We start from the raw sequence: 17,317 nt of genomic DNA, 5'->3' as shown, positions 1-17,317 counted from the left end.
GCGCCTGGGTGGCGCAGTCGGTTAAGCGTCCGACTTCAGCCAGGTCACGATCTCGCGGTCCGTGAGTTCGAGCCCCGCGTCGGGCTCTGGGCTGATGGCTCAGAGCCTGGAGCCTGTTTCCGATTCTGTGTCTCCCTCTCTCTCTGCCCCTCCCCCGTTCATGCTCTGTCTCTCTCTGTCCCAAAAAATAAATAAACATTGAAAAAAAAATTAAATACATACACACATACACGCATATGTATGTACCTTGGTATCCAGGATGAGATTCCTGCATACCATTTCCAAAGCTGATCTCTCACTCAGGTATAGACTGGATAAACATGATGAATTGAAAGAAGGAAACTCCACGTTTTATTGTCTGAACAAGAAGTCCAAACCTGTTTTCTTGCTTTGGGTAGAATGGTTAACAAAAGCATCCCTTAGTTTTCTTAGTGTGCCGACGAAGTTACTCCCTCATTATTCTCAAGTTGGTTTCATAATGATTAAATGTTAGAAATCTGTGGGCCTGTTCATCTACAGATTATACTTATACAATGAGAAGACATCTCATTGGAAGTTCACATTTACATATTATGTTGATTTGCCTTCTAATTGGCTGCTTTACCCACTTTGAAGTAAAACTTCTTTGAGGGTGGGAGGCATATTCGTTTTGTTCGTGCCCATATCACCAACATCCAGCCCTGTGTCTCGCACGTACAGATTTTCTAAAACCATTTTGTGAAATAAATAAGTGAATCCATAAGTGCCAGGCACTGTACAAAACACTGTAGATATATAATTGCATATAATTTAATACAATAGTATTGTCATCCTTTTTTTTTTTTTTAACAGACAAGAACACTAAGAAGACTTTCAGTGACCCTGTCAAAGTAATACAGCTATTAAATGGGAAAGCCCTGAAGGGGAAGCAAGTCTACAAAACCCAGAAAAAAACTATTAACCACTGAATCTACTGCCTATTGAAGTTGGTCTTGTTTACCCTTAAATAAGATTCATGAAGTCCTTTTACTTTGGGAAACCTTATTAACTTGCAAATAATTGTTAATCACAGAGACTTAACATTCCAGGTGGACAAGAAGGGCTAGAGATTTTGCTAACCAAAACTGAGAGAATAGATTGCCCAAATAATAGGTCTGCAGAGACAAACTACTTCTTAGGCTTTATGTGAAATATCTTGATTTTCTGTCAACACAGACCCCAACTGCTATTGACCTAAGGATCTCATGGAAAAGGGAAAAGGCCACTTGGGACTTCCTTGGCTCACTAACAGAGTTCCTATATGATCATCATCATCATTCTAGGATTTATGATTTTATTCTTGGAATTCCTCTACTAATTCTGCTCTTTATGAGTCTAGTGTTTGTCTTAGAACTAGCTTGTTTTGCCTTTGTATTCTTTGTTGGCAGTAGCTGGATCTAGATGAAGGAGACCATCATTTGGTCTTAAAATAATAAGCACGCTCTCCCCTATAAAAATAGAGATATGATTCCCAGAAATGGTTTCCATGTACTTTTTGTGACTCTTTATATTCTTTTTTCTTTTAATTTTTTTTAATGTTTATTTATTTTTGAGAGACAGAGCATAAGTGGGGCAGGGGCAGAGAGACAGGGAGACACAGAGTCTGAAGCAGGCTCCAGGCTCTGAGCTGTCAGCACAGAACCCGATGCGGGGCTCAAACTCACGAACGGTGAGATCATGACCCGAGCCGAAGTCGGCCGCTTAACTGATGGAGCCACCCAGGTGCCCCAATTCTTTACAGTCTTAATCACAGTGGGAGCCAATAGCCACTTGCAATCTTTGTATGCACATTGTTTTAATGTTCTCAATAGTTATTCTCCAATTTGGGATGAAAACTCTATTACTATTACTAATTTTTTGAAATAAAAAGTGAAATAAAATGGATTTTTGTGTAAATTATAAGTGGAAGTTGGTTTACAAAATATATCATAGATTATCTGCTGCTAGGAATCACTGTTTCTTTACAGGAACACTAAAACAGTCCTTACAAAGTTACCTTCACATCCTATAAGTTCTAAATCTTTTTTTGTTGTTGTCATTGTTGAACATTTCAGATTAAAGAGATACTTTGAACTGACATTATTCCAAGCCTTCCCATTCTGAAATCCAGGGCAAGTTACCCTATACGCATACTTTTCCATGGTTAGGGTACCAGGCAAGCAAATGTACCCCCGCAAAAAAAAATTGGAAGGAATTATAGAACTATTACCTCTTAAAAGAAAAAAAAAAAGCATCGTAGGGGGCAAAAAGCATCTAAGCAGTAATCATAGGAAAAAAATCAGAATTTGTTTGGGCTTCCTTACTTTACAGATTCCTTTTTTGCTGTTGGTTGACATCACCCACAGTGACGAGGATAGGCATACCACCAGATTTTCAGGGCAAAAGGTCTATATGGTCATCTGAAAGCATTGAAAGAACCATGGATTTGTGCTTTGTCTGGGGATCTCACACAGGGGAAAAAAGACACTTTCTGCAGAGCTCATCCATCTTCCACCATTTGTCCTTTAACTTAAAGAAGACATAATATTGGCTATTGTATTTGAATGATCAGAATCACCATTACACCCCACCATGACTCCTGGCTTTCCCTTTAAAAGTCCTATCAGGGCATCTGGGTGGCTCAGTCGGTTGAGTGACCAACTTCAGCTCACGTCATGATCTCCAGTTCGTGAATTCGAGCCCTGCGTCAGGCTCTGTGCTGACAGCTCAGAGCCTGGAGCCTGCATAGGATTCTGTGTCTTCCTCTCTCTCTGTCCCTCCCCCATTCGCACTCTGTCTCTCTCTCTCTCTGTCTCTCAAAAATAAACATTAGAAAAAGTCTCTCAAAAATAAAAGTTAAACATTAAAAAAAAAAAAAAAAGTCCTATCAGTTTTTGAGAGATCTCCGCATTGTCGAACCTTGAATGAGCTGTATCCGTGGTCTCATCAACATCTCCTGGGCATTTCTAAGAGATGCAGTATCTCACCTACTGAACCTGAATCTGAATCTGCATTTAAAGGAGGTCCCCAGGTGATTCATAGGCACATTAAAATTTGAAAAGCACTACTTTAGAAGCAACACAGAACACACATCCATGAATCCTTTCACTGATTGAAAGCTCATATGTATCATTCTGAGAGCCTATGTCAAAAAGAACAGAACGGCCAACTGACACAAGCTTCAGTAATAAGGACATTTACTATCTTAAGCAACATGAAGCCCCAAGGTAGGCAGCTTCAGGTTGAGTCATCCATATCACCCACCCAGGCCCCCCCAGCCTTCGGCTCTGCTATTTTCAGTGTGTGAGTGTAGTCCCTCAAAATCGCAGATGGTTGCTACAGTCCAAGCATCACATCCAGATCCAACAAATCTAGCAAAGAAGAAAGTCCACTTCCTCCCATATGTGTTCCTTTTATTCAGTAGGTACACCTTTCCCGGAAGCCTCTCAGCCAACTTCCCCTTTCTGCAACACAGGGCCCACATGTAAGATAATGGAAGGCAGAGTATATATGACTACCTTGACAGTCTCAGATTCATTAATATCCTCCTCATAATCCTGAAACACATACCTGATCCAAAAACCAGGCCTCTTAACTCTTGTCAAGAAGAAAAGTGAAGAAGGGTGGGGTAGATATGAGGTGGGAGGGTGAGCTTGCAGGGACAGTAACTGATAATAACTTTACCTTCATGTGTAAACAGAAAAAAAGAATAAAGTAGGGATGACAGAAATCCTCTTTAAGGAATGAATCCCCTCTGATTTAATATATACCCAGGCTGTAAGCATAACTATGTGCATCTAATTAATGTTTGGCTTCAGTTTACTTTATTGCACTCTATGCTCCATGCCAAATGAAGCCCTGATAAGTGTTTTACTGGCTAATAAACAGGCTTACATAAAAAGTATTTGGGGCACAGCTTGGCCTAGGTAAAAGATCTGATTTCAGACTTCTGTGTATCAGATACAGGAGAGATTTCATACGATTGCTTTTCAAGAAATAATTTTCTTTTTTGGAAGCAAATGGATAATGTTCCTCTTCTGATTCAAATCCCTTACTGGTGTTTTGCTGCTCTTCGATAAAGTCTAAGTTACACAGCATAACATTTCACCCTTCCCAGTGGGCAGTAGGCCACCTTTCCTGTCATGTCCCAGCTGGGACCTCCCATCCCTCACCTTATCACTCCCAAAAGGCACTCCTGCTTTTACAACTTCAGAGTTCTCCTTCCTCTGTGTCTGTGTTTCTTACACTGCTTTGTAAGTAGTTGCTAAAAAATATTTGGTTCCCCAGCAGGTTGTGAGCTCATTTAAGGCCCAGACTGTTCCTGTTCGTAGCACCGTGTAGGTAATCCATAAGCACTCCATGAGCAGATATAGAGCAAAGGTTGGCAAACTTCTACAGAGAACCAGATAGTAAATATTTTTGACTTTGCAGGCCATGGGGTCTATCACAACTACTCAGCTCTGCTGTTATAGCATGCACACAACCACACAGTACCTAAAGGGATGGGTGTTGCTGTGTTCTAATAAAACTTTATTAAAAGAAAAAAACAGGTGACTAGCTGGATTTAGCAAGTGGAACATAATTTGCTGACCCTGTTATAGATGAATAAATGTTAATAAACATTTGTGTTGCCATATTGACTTTTTCCTTTTTTTCCACATCATTTGAAGGCCCTTGGTGGCCTCAAACATTATCTCTCTGTCCTTCTTTAGTGCTGTATCTACTAGATGACAGTTTCCAAGCGTCTGGACCTGTTGGCCCTTTCCCTGGTCCCATTATAAAGAGCGGAAATAGGTGAGACAGAATACAACCAAGAGCCGTAAGTAGGATATTTCTCAGACACCAGGCATCTGAGAGGTGACCCTACATTTTATAGATTTAGCCACCCAGGAACCCCTGGGGTGGGAGGTGGGTGGGATTGAATCAACCTTTTAGTATCAATCAGCTAGTTGAAATTCTGGATTTAAAGTGTAAAACGTGAGGGTGCCTGGGTGGCTCAGTCAGTTAAGCAGCTGACTCTTGGTTTTGGCTCAGGTCACGATCTCACAGTTCATGAGTTTGAGCCCTGTGTCAGGCTCTGCACTGGCAGTGCGGAGACTGCTTGGGATTCTTTTTCTCCCTTTCTCTGCCCCTCCCCCACTCGTGCAGTCTCTGTGTCTCTCAAAATAAATAAATAAAATTTAAAATAAAATGTAAAACATGAAGCTGGAATCGCGACAAGTGCCAGAATTTCACTATCTTCCTAAAATCTCTAGGAAAACCGGGTTTTTGGTGGGAGGTAATGTTTCTTACCCACTCTTGATGTTTCTTTCCACGAAAAGGGAATTTACTCAAGCAATACCATCTTGACATTCACTACTCCACTCAGTCCGCCTGGGGGGAGGTGAGATGTCTTATCTGATTGATACATTTGGGAAGAATATACTGGGCATGCTTGACTCATCTCTTGACCTTATTTTCTCCCCCCTTGTTGGAAGTAAATGTGCTTGCGGTGAGCACAATTTCTTGTCTGTTGCTCATACTAAAAAGTCCTTCCCAGCTGGGAAACTTGTCCTGGTCCAATGCTGCCTATGACAACATGAGTACGTCTAATTCCAGATGGAGTTAGAAGACCTCACATTCAGACACATTCTCAAATGTAGGCTTCCTCGGTAACAGAGGGGATATTTTGTCCACCATCTGCTTCTCCTTTGTCTTATTGTTCAGTTTGTTCTGAACCCAGGTGGGAAAGAGGACAGCATGTTAACTGTATGTTCTTATTGTCGCTATTTGTGATACTCTGCCACCAGAGCCTCACTGACTGGGGATAGACTGCCCTCCCCGCACCCCCCGACCCAGACTAGCTAATTCCTGAGATAGCAAATAACTCCCCAGAACCTTTCCTATGTAAACTGACCAATCCAGAACCTACGTCCCCCCCCCCAACCACGTCCTTTACCAAACTCTCACACACTACGCCAATATTCCCCTGTTCTAATCAATCCAGGCTCAGGAACCAGACAATTTGGGACAGCCCCTACACCCTAGAGCCTCCTGAAATTATTCAAACTGGCCCATCCTAAACCTGCTCACTCTGCCTTGCCTGGCCTTTCCTGTGGAAACCATAATAAAGACTTTCCCCTTGTTCCTTCTATCTGCGGAACAGCCCTGTGCTTCCCCACGTGGTCCTGCGGGCTGTGGTGTGCCCTCTCCTCTTGCGGACTGTGAGTAAAGAACTATCTTTTCAATGGCAGTCATCTCCTGATTTACTGGCTTCACCATACCTGAATAAAAATAACACCTACATTGGGGCACCTGGGTGGCTCAGTCGGTTAAGCACCCGACTTCAGCTCAGGTCATGATCTCACAGCTCATGGGTTCAGGCCCTGTGTCGGCTCTGTGCTGACAGCTCAGAACCTGGAGCCTGCTTCAGATTCTGTGTCTCCCTCTCTCTCTGGCCCTCCCCCCCCCCCCATACTCTGCCTTTCTCTCTCTCTCAAAAGTAAATAAAACATTAAAAAAATTTTTTTAAATAAATTCCACATTCTAAACAGATAGTTGTCATTGGGCCCCTCCAAAGGCCTGAACTGAACAGACAGCCTCAGGAGGTGACGCAAAGTGTGACTTTATACCACTGTCACTGATCTCATTTCCCCTTCTTTCCTCCCATACTTGTTTTTAATCAGGAAGGTGGGAACAGAATTATCCAACAGAGCAGGGCTCTGATTAGCAACAATTTGCCCACTTTTTCATTTACTCTTGAGATTCTGACCATTGGTTGACTTCTTAAAGAAAAGTAACCTAACCAAGACTTTATGAGTCAATCTGCATCTTACATGTGAAAAACTCTTCAGTGTCGTGGACACAAGAGGAATGTAATTGATGGTCCAAGCTTTCAAGAAGCGTATGGTACAGCAGGGAAGCAACACCAGCAAATATTGAACAATTGAGGTGATCTAGTGTTAACGCAGCACAGATGAAGTAAGGTGTAATGGGAATTAAGGAAAGGGAAGAATAGTTCAAAAGTAGTATGAGAGCTACATCTCGAAGGATAAATTTAACTTGAAGAGGTAAAGAGGATGGAATACTCTTTGCAAACTAATTCAAGAAGGTTTAAGCCAAAGGGAAAAAAGGGTTTATTATTTCTTATTACTGAAAAGATCAGGCATAGGTAGATCTAGAAGCTCCAATTATATCCTCAGGAATCTATCATTTGTTGTTTCTTGGCTTTGCCAAGCACTACTCCTTTTTAAAGTTTCCGACAAAAGATACGGGCAGGGGTCTCAATGGACAGCTTGGGTCATCTGTTCTATACTGAATCAACTGCTATGACCAAGGGATTGTAGTTTTCTGATCAGTCGGTGTCACATGTCCACCCCAGAGCTGGTTGTGGAGTCAGCTACATCCAAAACTGTGGACTTGATGGGTTTGATGGTTCCTAAAGGAAATTCTGGGTGATGTTCCCAAAAAGGAAGATCACTTCTGGATGCGAATGTATAAAAATCGTTGGTGTGGCAGGGGAATAACAGCATGAGCAAGGTGGAGAGGAAGACAAAGACCAGTCTTACTATAATAACCCATATAAAGAAACAGAGGGAAATAAATTTCAATAATTCAGGTGGTATAAAATTATTAGAAACTTTCAAAGTCCGACAGAGGAGTTTGGATGAGTCACTTAGCAACGGAGATTCATTTTAGGTTCTGAAGCAATAGAGTGATGTGATGAAAGGAGTATTATAGAAGGATTAATCAATCTGGCAAGAGCCAGGGGATAAAATGCTGTCAAGAAGACCAGATGAGATTGTTCGAATAATCCTGAAATGATGTGATAAAGAGTTATGCTAGATGGTCATAGTGAAGGAAAGAGATGGAGGTAAATCCAGATCATAATTTCAAAGGAAAAAAAGGTGGGGCTGAACATAGGGGATGAATAAAGAGAAGAGTCAAAAGGGAGGACAATGTTTGTAGCTAGTGTTATAAAAACATCACTAATAGAAATTTATAAGGAGAGTGGATTTCTCCTTCTCCCAGTGTCCCTGCCACACAAGCCTGCTCTCATATCCTGCTCTCATATCTATCAGCAGGCTAGATAAAAACTGCTAGAGATTCTAAGTTCTGGAAGATCATAGTGCCCCACCTCCACCGTCATATGCAATTCCACGTAAAAACAATAAATAATAAAATAAGCACAAGTTCAGGGGTGCCTGGGTGGCTCAGTCAGTTCAGCGTCCAACTTTGGCTCAGGTCATGATCACAAGGTTTGTGAGTTCAAGCCTCCCATATGGGTCTCTGCTGTCAGTGCAGGGTCCGCTTCGGATCCTCTGTCCTCCTCTCTTTCTGCCCCTGTCCTGCTCGCCCTCTCTCTCTCTCTCAAAAATGAATATCAAAATAATAATAATAATAATAATAATAATAATAATAATAATAAAAGCACAGGAAATCCAACAGCATGATTTGTCACAGGATGCTGCTGTGATGTTTGTTTACAATCAAATATCATTTTACGATTTTTCCTCATTAGAACTTGACTTGCTGAGGCCCCAGTTCATGTTTAGTTTATGTAAGCCAGCACTGTTTCTTAGTGTCCTTACTCTTCACCTCAGGTTGAAAACACACATTCTTAGGGGCACCTGGCTGGCTCAGTCGGTTAAGCATCCGACTCCCGATTTTGGCTCAGGTTGTGATCTCATGGTTGTGGGATCGAGCCCCACATCAGGCTCTGGGCTGAGTGTGGAACCTGCTTGGGATTCTCTCTCTCCCGCTCAGTCTCTGCTCCTCCCCCTCTTGCGTGCGTGCGCACGCTCTGTCTCTCTCTGAAGAGATAAATGAAAATAAACATTAAAAAAAAAAAGAAAACACATATTCTTAGACTACATGTTCTTTGGATTCTTTTTCAAAGGCAACTTTTATAGTGGTACTCTAATACAGTTGAAATTCTTCTTTTTCCCCAAAGGAAATGAAAACAGGATATTGAAAATATCTACACTCTTATGTTCATTGCAGCAAGAAACATAAGAAAACAACCTAAATGTGCTTCAATGGATGAATGGATAAAATTATATATATATATATATATATATATATATATATATATACACACACACATATATGTAAAATAATATATATATAATTGTATTTATATATAAAATAATATATATATAAAGTCCTGTAAATACACATGAATATATATGTGAATTCTGAAATTCTTATTTATAATTTCTGACCATGTTATTTTATTTTATCTTACTTATTTTGAGAGAGTGAGTGAGTGTGAGTGAGGGATGGGCAGAGAGACAGGGAGACAGAGAATCCCAAGCAGGCTCCGCGCTGTCAGTGCAGAACCTGTCGTGGGGCTCGATCTCAGGAACCACGAGATCATGACCTGAGCTGAAACCAAGACTCCCACACTCAACCGACTGAGCCACCCAGGTGCCCCAATAATTTCCAACTGTTCAAAAATAAAAGCATATCTATCTCATCTTAGGCTATTTGATAGAGGCAGCAATTATACATACACACAAGGAAAAGAAGAGGGAGGCGGAAAGATGAAACGTGCCTCAGGTAGAGTCCTCTCACGGACGGGGAGCCGACTGACAGCAGCACTCAGGCGATGGGAGCCATCTTTCCTCTCCAGGTTCCTTTTCCTGCTCACTAGATCAGTGGCTGGATTCTCCTTCATGAAGGGAAACTGGAGAGATTCAGTGGTTCGGTTAACAGAATACAGAGAATGTGAGAATTCCCACAGGAGCGAAGTCTAGAATGGAAAAAGAAAGCCGAGTACAAGTTCACAACTTCAAAACAGTATACTGAGTACGGGATTAACGTACTCAGTGAATGCCTCATCACTGACCTTCTGCTACTGCAAATTTTAGATTTTTTTTCCTTATGCCTTTAAATAACAGCTAATATTTAATGAGCACATATCCTGTGCCAGAATACTGCGCTAAATATAAAGCGCTTGCATGGGTTAAAAATTTAATATTCTCAGCAATGTTATAAAGTAAGTTTAACATTATCTCTCTGTTCCACAGACAAGGAGATCAAGCCTCAATATGGACAATAATAATTTGCTGGAGGTCACACAGCTAGATGTGATTCTGCTCTATATCATGGACACCAAAGCTCTGGTTTTCATTACATTATGCTCTTTTCCAAATAAACAGAGAAACTCTTCAATTCCTTTCAGCCAGGTGACAATGTTCCAACCGGAAGACCGGGAATTTTATTGAAGAAGAAGGAGCAGATGGAAACTGGGAGGCATTCTCTGCCACATTCAGTAAAACAGCACAGCCAGTCTTTCCTAGTACTGGAGCAAACCACTGTTTCTTCAGCTGAGCACCAGATGAAGTAACTGGCTTGCATTTAGGGACTGCATATTCTTTTTTTCTTTAAAAAAATTTTTTTTTAAGTTCATTTATTTTGAGAGAGCGAGAGTAGACCATGCAAGCAGAGAAGAGGTAGAGAGAAGGAGAGAGAAAATCCCAAGCAGGCTCTGCACCCACAGCACAGAGCCGAATGCCAGGCTCCAACTCATGAACTGTGAGATCATGACTTGAACCGAAATCAAGAGTCAGATGCTTAACTAACTGAGCCACCCAGACACCCCTAGGGATTGCATTTTCTAAAGAGTCAAATGACATTTAGCCCTGTGGGATGCTCCAACTATAGGTGTCTTTGGAGGGCTCGCGAGAGATCTTGTAAATTCACATCTCATCCCATGGTACCAGCCTGATGTGCATTGATATCACCTCCATCCCAATCTCTCCTTCATTAAGCCTATATAGTTGATTGGAATTTGATGCAATGGCACTTCCCCCCCCCAACCCCCCATCCTTTTAGTCTATCTTTTGAAATAATTTTAGACTCCAGAAAGGTTTCAGGAGTAGTAGAGACATTTCAAATACTTTTCACTCAGCTTTCTCTAATTTCTACATCTTGCAGAATGGTCAAAACTAAGAAGCTGACATGACCGCATTAACGACAAAATTTATTTGCACTTCACCAGTTTTTCTACTAATGTCTTTTTATCGTTCCAGAAACCAATCCAGGATCTGGCATTGCATTTAGTCATGGGGTCTCCTTTGTCTTCACCAGTGTGTGACAGCTCCTTAGTCTTTTTCTGTCATAACCTTGACGCTGTGGAAGAATACTAACCATTTGTTTCATAGAATGTCCCTGAGCTGCGTTTATCTAGTGTTTTCTCACAATTAGAGTGGGGCTCTGTATCTCTGGCAAGAATACCACAGAAGTGATGTGCGCTTCCCCGTGTACCATATCAGGGATTACGTGAGATCACGGAGTGTTTTTAATCAAAAGTGTGCCATGATACAATTTACAATTTGGAATGATAACTCTGGCAGATGGGTGCAGAATGCGTTGGAGTGGAGGAAGCTTGTGCTCAAGGCCCTGGTTAAGAGACTGGGGATGAAGGTAATCTGAGCAAAGGCTGTGGCTCTTAGGGGTGGGGATCAAAGTCTGAATATGGGATTCCTGAAGAGAAGCTAACAGGATGTGGGGGCTATTTCCATTCGTGAAGTGAGGAGAGGAACCGAGGATAATTACTAGGATATTAGGATAACAGGTAGATGGCTGACTCTGTGATCAGTTGGTGGCCAAGGTCATTGCAATTCAGATTTCTAAAGATAAAAAAAAAAAAAGTAATACTTTGCCAGTCTGTGGCAGCTCTAAGAGGATGTTTGAGTGTCTGTGAAAAAAGACAGAAATAAGAAGGAGATGCTCAGCCATGCATTTACTCTTGTTTTCAACTTTCAGGTTTGGAAATTCAGCATCTTGGGTGCGTATGTTTGAGTGAGACAGAGTGTCAGCCTCTCATCATGACCCTCATTTTCTCTGGGTCAAACAGAATTTTCATATGTACTTGACAAATATTTGTGGAATGAAGGAGTCAGTGCTTTTGAGTCAGGGGCAAAGGAGGATTTGCAACAGAGTGTGATGGGAGCCACTGCAAATTGTCCCATGGCCAAGGAGTGTTTCATATGAACCGGTTTTGGTCTTCAGTCAGAGCAATGAAGCCAAGAGGAAAATTGAAGAGGAAAGTAGTGAAGATGAATCTTTCTTGCTCATTTCTATGTTAGAGATAGGAGAAGAAAACCAGATTTTCCTAATGGTGGGGATGCCCATCCGAACTTCCAATGGCCTAAAAGCGAGGGCTCTTACAGTGCATCACGGAGGGAAGAATGCAGTTTAGCTGATGCAAAGCCAGTGGGTTATAATTACACGTTAAATATTTATATTTCCCAATAAAACAGAGGTTTTTAACTGCACATCAAATTCATCTACCAGAGCTTTAAAACCTACAGACGCCCGGGACTCATCCCAAGTGATTCGGATGTATTATTCAAAATGTCTTCGGTGGAAAGTGGCAGAAATGCATCGCAAATCGGCCTCAGCCAACAATTTGGAGTAGGTCGTGGGCTGCCTAACGAATTGCCCAGTTACCCAAAATGCAGCAGCTGAAATCGCAGTTACCTTGCTCGGTTACCGTGGATCTGGATTTTAGGAGTGGCTTCGCTGGTGGTTCTGCCTCAGAATCTCTGATGAAGTTGAAATCAAGCTGTCGGTTGGGCTTCGGTCACCTAAAGGCTTGACCGGTGTTGGAAGACCCATTTCCGAGGTGGCTCAGCTACGTGGCAGGCAAGCTGGTGCTGGCACTTGGCAGGTGGCCCTATTTTGCCACCTGGGCTTTTGCACAGGGCCGCTCGAATGTTCTCAGAACACGTTGGGTGGTTTTCCCCCAGATCAAGAAATCTGAGAGAGCAAGGCAGAAACAGCTGGATGCAATTTTATGGCTGGGATCAGGGTTTGTTTGAGCAGGAGGAGGAGGATGGTATTTATCTACTGTTGCAAAAGCTGAAGACCCTTGTATAGAGCTGTGGGGCCTAGAGCAAACATACCATATGTTCCATTCGTTCTTTATAGGGCACAATGATTAAAATTAGAATCAGATGAAGGCTTGAAGAGGAAAGAATGATAATTTTTAAAAACCCAAGGGTTATGTGTGACTTGCCTCTAGCCTTGGTTTTCATCTGTCATAATAATCTTTAACACGTTAAACATTTGCAGAGCCCTTTCGATTCCATCAGATGGTTTTCTAACATTTTATTTATCTCAAGAACGATCTTGTAGGATGGAGTCAAGAGGGCCGGGACTAATAGAGACGGAAGAAGACGGAGAAGACGTCTTCTCAAGAAGACGGAGCTAATAACAGTGAACACCCACCAGCTGCCAGGCATTTGACTGGATGCTTCATATTCATTAACCCATTTAGCCAGATACCACGAGGTGGGGCTGAACAACTTCAATGGTGAGGAGGCTCGCCTCCTTGGGTTCAGAGAAGTTAAAGGGCACGGCCAGGCTCGAGCATCAGAGCTGGAAGGAGAACCTGGGTATTACTACCCATCGTCCCACGTGCTTTCCGGGCTTTTCGGGCTTCTTCACTCTTCAGCGTGACTGACCACCGCTGCCACTTTCTCCATGTGCCACATCCTTGAATTAATCTTCATTGTTGGCCACATGGGACTCCCCCAAAAGACAGCCCCGTAACTGCGGGCCCACACTCACTGTACCCTGAGAATGACAACAGCTTTTTGTTTTGTTTTGCTTTGGTGAGCACTTCATTATAGGCCTACTGGAAAGCAAAAAAAAAAAAAAGGACAGAAGAAAATATGTTGGGTTGGAAAAGAAACCAAGTTCACAATTTATACTGGAATAAATCCAATTCTCTGTGAATATCTCCCTTTGTTTGATTTTTATTAAAAACCTGGCCCCAGTGCAGACTACGTCAGTGGCCTCAAGTAACAACTCGGCATCTCCTTTTCCTTTGTTGTCAAGTGGGGTAATACTTCTTAAGGTTGGTCTAAGTTTCACGAATGTGTAAGGATAGTTGGCATGAAAGGTGGGAAGCATTTTGTGTTCCTACATGTGTTTGGGAGATATAAATGATTTTCATTTTCAGGCTGTAAACATCATCTCTATTGCTAGTGACCTCAAACTTTCTAAATGCTCTTACAGTTTACAAATATGCCCCAATGCGAACTGAGTCAAGGTTTCCAACTGCAGGTACATATTACTTCTCCGTGTTGTTTGCGGTTTACTAGAAGCAATAATAATAATAATACCTGTGATTTTCCAATATAGATGTCAACTCTTCCATCAAATAACTTTGCTATTTCTGGAGATTAGCTAGGCAAATGTGTCCTCAATCCAGTATTGTCAGGGTGACCCCAGGAAAGAGCTCCTTTTCTGAACCCTGTAACACCTCTGCTTCCTTAAGAATCACATCAAAAGAGAGGACTGGAGAGGCTCCTATTTTACATGCCCCACACATCCTGGCATCCAGAACACTCAGCCAGTCATATCTTCAGTGAAGTCTTACTCCTTCACCCCCTCATTCCACCCTATCAATCAGAAAGTCAGTCATTCCTGATGTGGTAGAGTGTAGCGGTTAAGAGCATGAACTTGGAAATCAAATCTGAATCTGGCTCTGGCACACTACCTGTGTGGCAATGCGCAGTTACTCAATCTCTTTGTGCCTCAATTTCTTCATATGAAAAATACCATCTTCTAATAGGGGTCTAATGGGTATTAAATGAGAAAAATAGGTAGGGCGCTTAGAATAATGCCTGGTTAAATGGCCAGCACCCCACAGGTGATAGCTATGTTTATTATTGCATGTAGTTTTCCTAAAGCTGGGTTACGCCTAAGAACTTTAAGAGTCAGGCAAATACCTGCTTAATCAGGGAGCCCAATAAACATCTACAATACTGCCTACTGTGATTACTATTATTGGACCAGACAGAGAAGTCATGAAGATCAGCATAGACCTAAACTAAATAGCTTCAAGTGCTGTTGTCATCAATCCCTGATGCCCTTGTGCCTTCTTCTACCACATCCTGCATTTGTAGAACAGGAAGAGGGACAAAAAGTGAACACTAGGATGAGCAGGTCCCACCAGGGTGCCTTCTGGATGTGTCTTTTTCCCAGAGAGAGAGATAGCAGCAACCCACTTATGGAGAGAAGTTCAAGGAGTGTGTTGAACATGGTGTTTTGCACTGGGTGGTGCAAAAGGAGAAGATCCCAGGCATTCTCCTGCCAGCCGACTCTTGTGTTGACTTCTGGGATATAATAAGCATAAAACGTTTCAGAGTTAGAAGGCTGCTCTGATTGGCTCTTGGATTTTAAACTATGAAGCCCTTTCATAGTGGGTAGCCAAGAGCAGTGGCAGTGTGATTGCAAACTAAGTGTAATGACAATAGTAAGCCAGGTCACAAAGTTCCAGGACTAGCCTTACAGTACAGTATAGTATGGTGGTTAAGAGCTTACCACTTGGGTTCCAAACCTGGTTCCAACAAGTGTTAGCTGTGTAATTTTGGTAGTTATTTTACCTCTCAAAACTTCATATTTATGTGGCCACTAATGAGAGCCAAACCTTGTTGGAGAAGGCACTGCCATGGCTCATGAAAGGCAGGAAGGCAGCTATGGTGCCACACTGACAAAACTTGTTAGAAATCCATCCTTTGGGTTTGGGGACCAGCAATCTGTGTTTTCACAAGCCCTCCAAGTGATTCTGGTATGTGCTAAGGCTGGAAAACCACTGCTGCCACAGTAAGTTGTGGGAGCTCGTTGTGCAGGCTTGGGAAGAAGAGTCAATAGGGATTTCTTTATCTGAGTTTTAGTCTCAGTTAAAAAAAAATGTTTATTTTGAGAGGAGCGAGAACAAGCATGGGGGAGGGGAAGAGAGAGAGAGAGAGGGAGAGAGACAATCCCAAACTAGCCCCATGCTATCAGCACAGAGCCCAACTCGGGGCTTGAACTCACAAGCTGTGCGATCATGACCTGAGCTGAAGTCGGACGCTCAACCGACTGAGCCACCCAGGCGCCCCAACCCTAGTCTCAATTTTTAATTTTGAAGATGATGTATCTTTTTGGGGATCTGGGAGCCAGCAGGGGGCATGTTATTGTGTCTCCACTTCTGCACTGACGGCACGAATGATGACACTGATGGAGGCGAACATATCAGATACTCTCACTTTGGTGAGAAAGTCTGTCTTTGATGTTCTCTTATCTGCAGGCCATGCTCCCTTGATTAGGGCCCTGAACCTGCTTTTGCGATTTCCATCTATTTCTGGATCTGCAAAAAAGGGGTGTGATGCCTGTTCTGCTTCTTCCACAGCCTTGCTTTTCCCTCACTCTCCACCTTGGATGGAGTGTTGGAAGAACAGCTAGAGCCACAGCCTAAGGTCAGCACAGCCGGACGGTGGCACGGAGCACGCGCTGGCTGCCCCCCGCTCGTGAGCTGGCTTGCCTCCTTGCCTGGCCTCCACCAACCCAGAAGAGAAAGCTTCATGTTTCCCTGACTCGGCCCTCGTCTTCCCGGCCTCCTCGTCTTGCTCTCTTCAAAGCAGAGACGGCAGATGATGTAGTCCGGCAGATGATTTTTCTGTCCTTCTTTGTGTTAACATTAAAAATGTGTGTGTGCGTGCATATTTGAGCGGCATGCGGATTGTGGCCTGGCCCCGGTCCTGCTGCCAGCTAGCTGCATGGGGTTGGGCAGGTCACCAGCTCTGGTTTTAATTTCCATACCGAAATACGGAATGTTGGGCCAGCTGCTGCTGCTCCAGCATTTTAGGATTCGATGTACTACCACAAGCATATCCTTAAAAGGTAACTTGGGTTTGAATCTCGCCCTCTACTGCGACTGTCTGCATATGAGGTCCCTTTTTAATTTCCTCCTGAGATCAAGAACGATGAAACCTTCCTCTAAGTTCACCTAAAGGACTGAGGTTACTCATGCACAGAAGAGTGAAGACTTCAGCAGGTTCGCTCCTTTCAGTATAGAAGAGCGAGTGCCTTCTGCAATAGATACAAAGTCCCATTCACTGCACGGGTAAGAGGAACCGTAGCCAGAAAGGAGGCACTCGTAGCCTTCATTTCCAATTCCTGATTTATTCCTGAGAGTAGTAAGCAAAAAGACATTTATCTCCTCTCAAAGTGCTTTGAATACTTCCATTTTTAATTTTTTTTAACGTTTATTTATTTTTGAGAGAGAGCAAGAGCAAGCAGGGGACGGGTAGAGAGAGAGGGGACAGAGGATCTGAAGCAGGCTCCATGCTGAAAGCGGAGAGCCTTGAACTCACGAGGCTTGAACTCACAAACCGTGAGATCACGATTTGAACCAAAGTCGGACGCTTAACCGACTGAGCCACCCAGGCACCCTGAATATTTCCATCTTTAATGTCTGTTAAGGTTTTTCTTTTCCCCTTTAAGATAAAGCCTCTCTCTGACCTACTTCCCCAAGCTGAAATGGGGAGAAAAGTCCCCA

Source organism: Herpailurus yagouaroundi, unplaced genomic scaffold, assembly GCF_014898765.1.
Source record: "Herpailurus yagouaroundi ecotype Mexico unplaced genomic scaffold, PumYag 199, whole genome shotgun sequence".
NCBI classification, from domain to species: Eukaryota; Metazoa; Chordata; class Mammalia; order Carnivora; family Felidae; genus Herpailurus; species Herpailurus yagouaroundi.
Note: the sequence above shows the minus strand (reverse complement) of the source record.